The following is a 6614-nucleotide window of genomic DNA, read 5'->3' as shown; positions in this document are numbered from 1 at the left end:
TCTTTTTGGATTCTCTTCAATATTGCTTGGGAGAGTATTAGGAGGAGTTTCAGTGACTTTCTTGCTCAGCTGGCCCACTTGTGCCTCCAAATTTCTAATGGAGGACCATGTTTCACTCATAAAGCTTAAAGTGGCCTTAGACAGATTAGAGACTATATTTGCCAAGTTAGAGGTGCTATACTCAGAATTCTTTGTCTGTTGCTGAGAAGATGATGGAAAAGGCTTGCCATTGCTAAACCTGTTTCTTCCACCATTATTAAAGCCTTGTTAAGGCTTTTGTTGATCCTTCCATGAGAAATTTGGATGATTTCTCCATGAAGAATTATAGGTGTTTCCATAAGGTTCACCCATGTAATTTACCTCTGCCATTGCAGGGTTTTTAGGATCATAAGCTTCTTCTTCAGAAGATGCCTCTTTAGTATTGTTGGATGCATTTTGCCATCCATTCAGACTTTGAGAAATCATGTTGACTTGCTGAGTCAACATTTTGTTCTCAGCCAATATGGTATTCAGAGCATCAATTTCAATAACTCCCTTCCTCTGAGGGGTCCCATTATTCACGGAATTCCTCTCAGAAGTGTACATGAATTGGTTATTTGCAACCATTTCAATAAGTTCCTGAGCTTCTGCATGCATTTTCTTTAGGTAAATGGATCCACCTGCAGAGTGGTCCAGTGACATCTTAGAGAACTCAGACAGACCATAATAGAATATATCTATCATGGTCCATTCTGAAATTATGTCAGAAGGACACTTTTTGGTCATCTGCTTGTATCTTTCCCAAGCTTCATAGAGGGATTCACCATCTTTTTGCTTGAAGGTCTGAACATCCACTCTAAGCTTGCTCAGCTTTTGAGGAGGAAAGAATTTAACCAAGAAGGCCGTGACCAGCTTATCCCAAGAGTCCAGGCTATCCTTAGGTTGTGAGTCCAACCAAGTTCTAGCTCTGTCTCTTACAACAAAAGGGAAAAGCATGAGCCTGTAGACTTAAGGATCTACTCTATTAGTCTCAACAGTCTCACAGATCTGCAAGAACTCAGTTAAAAACTGGTAGGGATCTTCTGATGGAAGTCCATGAAACTTACAGTTTTGTTGCATTAGAGCAACTAGTTGATGTTTCAGCTCAAAATTGTTTGTTCCAATGGCAGGAATTGAGATGCTTCTTCCATCAAACTTGGAAGTAGGTGTAGTATAATCACCAAGCATCCTCCTTGCATTGTTGTTGTTGGGTTCGGCTGCCATATCCTTGTTCAAAAATTTCAGTAAGGTTGTCTCTGAATTGTTGTAATTTAGCTTCTCTTAGTTTCCTCTTCAGAGTCCTCTCAGGTTCAGGATCAGCTTCAACAAGAATGCCTTTTTCCTTATTCCTGCTCATATGAGAAAGAAGAGAACAGAAAAAGAAGAGGAATCCTCTATGTCACAGTATAGAGATTCCTTTATGTTAGTAGAAGAAGAAAGGGAATAAGAGCGAAGAAGAATGAATAATCCAAACACAAGGTTGAGGATAGGGGCATAGATTTGAGATGAAGAGAAGTGTTAGTAAATGAATAAATAAATAGAATAAGATGAGAGATGGAGAAATTTTCGAAAATAATTTTTGAAAAGGAGTTAATGATTTTCAAAAATTAAGATAAGAAATAAAATTAAAATTAAAATTTAAAATAATTAATTAATTAAAAAGAATTTTTGAAAAAGAGGGAGGTATTTTCGAAAATTGGAGAGAGAAAAGTTGTTAGGTGGTTTTGAAAAAGATAAAAAAATAAACAACAGTTAATTGGTTAGTTTGAAAAAGATTTGAAAATTAAATTTGAAAAGATAAGAAGATAAGAAGATATTTTGAAATCAAATTTTTGAAAAAGATAAAATTTTTAAAAAAGATATGATAAAAAGATATGATTAAAAAGATATGGATGGAAAAGATTTAATTTTTAAAATTAAAATTAATTACTTGACTAACAAGAAACTAAAAGATATGATTCTAGAATTTAAAGATTGAACCTTTCTTAACAAGAAAGTAACAAACTTCAAATTTTTGAATCAATCATATTAATTGTTAGCATAATTTTTGAAAATAAAGATAAAACTAAGGAAAAGATTTTTTTTTGAAAAATATTTTAAAGGATTTTCGTAAATTAATAAGGAAAATGAATAAGATTTAATTTTTGAAAAAGTTTTGAAAAGATAAGATTTTTAAAAATTGAAAATTTGACTTGACTTACAAGAAACAACTAATTTTAAAAATTTTTGACTAAGTCAACCCAAATTTTCAAAATTTTGAGAGAAAAAAGGAAAAGATATTTTTTTATTTTTGAATTTTTAATTATGAGAGAGAAAAACACAAATATGACCCAAAACATGGAAATTTTGGATCAAAACCAATGATGCATGCAAGAACACTATGAATGTCAAGATGAACACCAAGAACACTTTGAAGATCATGATGAACATCAAGAACATATTTTTTTAAAAAAAAAATTATGCAAAGAAAACATGCAAGACACCAAACTTAGAAATCTTTCATGTTTAGACACTATGAATGCAAAAATGCACATGAAAAACATCATACAACGCAAAACAAGAAAATTTAAAGATCAAACAAGAAGACTTACCAAGAACAACTTGAAAATCATGAAGAACACTATGAATGCATGAATTTTTGAAAAATGCAAGAACAAGATGAATATGCAATTGACACCAAACTTAAAAATTGACTCAAGACTCAAACAAAAAACACAAAATTTTTATTTTTTTATTTTATTTTTTTGGATTTTATTTTATATTTTTTCGAAAAACATATAGGAAAAAGAAAATAAGAAATTCAAAATTTTTTAAGAAGAATTCCAGGAATCTTTCAATGTTAACCTAAAGCTCCAATCCAAGGGTTGGACATGGCTTAATAGCCAGCCAGCTTTAGGATGGCATTACATGCATTGAGGTGATTAGTTGAAGTCTCATTCCAAAAGGATTTGGATATGGCTTTTCAGCCAGCTAGGATTCAACATGCTTCATGAAACTCTAGAATCCATTCTTAAAAATTCTGAAGCCATCGAATAATTTATTTTTAATTAATTTTTTTCGAAAATAGGGATAAATTTTTTGAAAATAAAATAAAAAGAAAATTACCTAATCTGAGCAACAAGATGAACCGTCAGTTGTCCAAACTCGAACAATCCCCGGCAACGGTGCCAAAAACTTGGTGCATGAAATTGTGATCATCAACAATGGCTCTAATAACTTGGAAGCGCTCTCAAACGTGAATCATACTTAGTCACAACTCCGCACAACTAACCAGCAAGTGCACTGGGTCGTCCAAGTAATACCTTACGTGAGTAAGGGTCGATCCCACGGAGATTGTTGCTATGAAGCAAGCTATGGTCATCTTGTAAATCTCAGTCAGGCAGATTATAAAAGGTTATGGAATTTTCGAATAATAATAATAAATAAACAGAAAATAAAGATAAAGTTACTCATGTAAATCATTGGCGGGAATATCAAATAAGTGTATGGAGATGCTGTGTTCCTTTTGGATCTCTGCTTTTCTATTGTTTTCATCCAATCCTTCTTATTCTTTTCCATGGCAAGCTGTATGTAGGGCATCACCGTTGTCAGTGGCTACATCCCATCCTCTCAGTGAAAAAGGTCCAAATGCTCTTGTCACAACATGGCTAATCATCTGTCGGTTCTCGATCATGTCGGAATAAGATCCATTGATCCTTTTGCGTCTATCACTACGCCCAACAATCACGAATTTGAAGCTCGTCACAGCCATTCAATCCCTGAATCCTACTCGAAATACCACAGATAAGGTTTAGACTTTTCGGATTCTCATGAATGCCGCCATCAATTCTAGCTTATACCACGAAGACTCTGATCTCACGGAATGGAAGGCTCGGTTGTCAGGCGAGGGCAACCATGCATCGTGCATCAGGAATCCAAGAGATACATACTCTAGCTTTCGCTTGTAGAACGGAAGTGGTTGTCAGGCACGCGTTCATAGGGACGGATGATGATGAGTGTCACGGATCATCACATCCATCAGGTTGAAGTACGAGCAGTATCTTAGAACAGGAATAAGATTGAATTTGAATAAAAGATAGTAGTAATTGCATTAAAACTCGAGGTACAGCAGAGCTCCACACCCTCAATCTGTGGTGTGTAGAAACTCCACCGTTGAAAATACATAAGTGATGAAGGTTCAGGCATGGCCGAATGGCCAGCCCCCAAAACGTGATCAATAGTCTCCTAAGATGAATAATAAATTAAAACCGAGACCTAAGATGTAACGTGGTCAAAAGACACTGAATACAATAGTAAAATGTCCTATTTATACTAGTCTAGCTACTAGGGTTTACAGAAGTAAGTAATTGATGCAGAAATCCACTCCCGAGGCCCACTTGGTGTGTGCTTGGGTTGAGCTTGAGTTTTACATGTGCAGAGGCTTCTTTTGGAGTTGAACGGCAAGTTGTAACGTGTTTTTGGCGTTCAACTCTGCTTCGTGACGTGTTTCTGGTGTTTGACTCCAGAATGCAGCATGGAACTAGCGTTGAGTGCCAGTTTACATCATCTAATCACGAATAAAGTATGGACTATTAGATATTTCTGGAAAGCTCTGGATGTCTACTTTCCAAAGCCATTGAGAGCGCGCCATTTGGATTTCTTTAGCTCCAGAAAATTCATTTGGAGTGCAGGGAGGTCAGAATCCAACAGCATCAGCAATCCTTTGTCAGCCTTTTATCAGAGTTTTGCTCAGGTCCCTCAATTTTAGCCAGAAAATACCTGAAATTACAGAAAAACACACAAACTCATAGTAAAGTCCAGAAATGTGAATTTAGCATAAAAACTAATGAAAACATCCCTAAAAGTAACTATATCCTATTAAAAACTACCTAAAAACAATGCCAAAGAGCGTATAAATTATCCGCTCATCAATATTCCTGAATTTCCACCTCAGAGGGAAATTGAATTTACGATTGAATTGGTGCCGGGAGCCGGACCAGTGTCGATTGCACTGTATAGAATGGCTCCGATAGAGCTGGTTGAATTAAAGGCTTGGTTGGAGGAGCTTCTGAACAAGAGATTCATTCGACCGAGTGTATCACCGTGGGGAGAGCCAATTTTGTTCGTGAAGAAGAAGGATGGAGGAATGCGACTGTGTGTGGATTACCGACAGTTGAACAAAGTGACTATGAAAAACAAGTACCCGCTGCCAAGGATAGATGACCTGATGGATGAACTGTATGGAGCTGGAGTGTTTTCCAAGATTGATTTAAGATCCAGTTTGGTGCACGAAATTACAATCACACTTTTGCAATCCCGCACAACTAACCAGCAAGTGCACTGGGTCGTCCAAGTAATACCTTACGTGAGTAAGGGTCGATCCCACGGAGATTGTCGGCTTGAAGCAAGCTATGGTTATCTTGTAACTCTTAGTCAGGATATTAATAATTCTCAGGTTTAATTATGAAAAGTAGAAGAACATGAAATAAATACTTGTTTTGCAGTAATGGAGAACAGACTGAGGTTTTGGAGATGCTCTATCTTCTGAATCTCTACTTTTCTACTGTCTTCTTCTTCAAGCACGCAAGGCTCCTTCCATGGCAAGCTGTATGTAGGGTTTCACCGTTGTTAATGGCTACCTCCCATCCTCTCAGTGAAAATGTTCAACGCGCTCTGTCACAGCACGGCTAATCATCTGTCGGTTCTCAATCAGGTTGGAATAGAATCCATTGATTCTTTTGCGTCTGTCACTAACGCCAGCCTTCAGGAGTTTGAAGCTTGTCACAGTCATTCAATCCTTGAATCCTACTCAGAATACTACAGACAAGGTTTAGACATTCCAATTCTCTTGAATGCCGCCATCAATTCTAGTTTATACCACGAAGATTCCGATTAAGGGATCCAAGAGATATCCACTCAATCTAAGATAGAACGGAGGTGGTTGTCAGGCACACGTTCATAGGTGAGAATGATGATGAGAATCACGGATCATCATATTCATCAAGTTGAGGAACAGGTGATATCTTAGAATAGAAGCAAGCGTGATTGAATGAAAAACAGTAGTAATTGCATTAATCCATCAAGACACAGCAGAGCTCCTCACCCCCAACCATGGGGTTTAGAGACTCATGCCATAGAAGATACAATAAGAAACGTGTAAAGTGTCATGAGGTGAAGATACAATGTCAAAAGATCCTATTAATAGTGAACTAGTAACCTAGGGTATACAGAAATGAGTAAATGACGTAAAAATCCACTTTCGGGGTCCACTTGGTGTGTGCTTGGGCTGAGCATTGAAGCTTTCATGTGTAGAAACTTTTTCTGGAGTTAAACGCCAGCTTTTATGCCAGTTTGGGCGTTTAACTCCAATTTTTGTGCCAGTTCCGGCGTTAAACGCCGGGAATTCTGAAGCTGATTTGCAACGCCGGTTTGGGCCATCAAATCTCGGGCAAAGTATGAACTATTATACATTTCTGGAAAGCCCAGGATGTCTACTTTCCAACGCAATTAAGAGCGTGCCAATTGGGCTTCTGTAGCTCCGGAAAATCAACTTCGAGTGCAGGGAGGTCAGAATCCCAACAGCATCTGCAGTCCTTTTCAACCTCTGAATCAGATTT

At 37.0% G+C, this 6614-nt stretch overlaps 1 non-coding gene across 1 annotated transcript; it reads left to right on the top strand.

Annotated features, from left to right (window-relative positions):
* Positions 1-734: 734 nt before the first annotated feature.
* LOC112718504 (small nucleolar RNA R71) lies at positions 735-843 on the top strand. Its single transcript, XR_003160842.1, has one exon. It is a non-coding gene; the product is annotated as a small nucleolar RNA R71 (small nucleolar RNA).
* Positions 844-6614: the final 5771 nt, after the last annotated feature.

This window comes from Arachis hypogaea, chromosome 10 (assembly GCF_003086295.3).
Source record: "Arachis hypogaea cultivar Tifrunner chromosome 10, arahy.Tifrunner.gnm2.J5K5, whole genome shotgun sequence".
NCBI lineage: Eukaryota > Viridiplantae > Streptophyta > Magnoliopsida > Fabales > Fabaceae > Arachis > Arachis hypogaea.
Note: the sequence above shows the minus strand (reverse complement) of the source record. Positions and strands in the feature narration are given on the sequence as shown.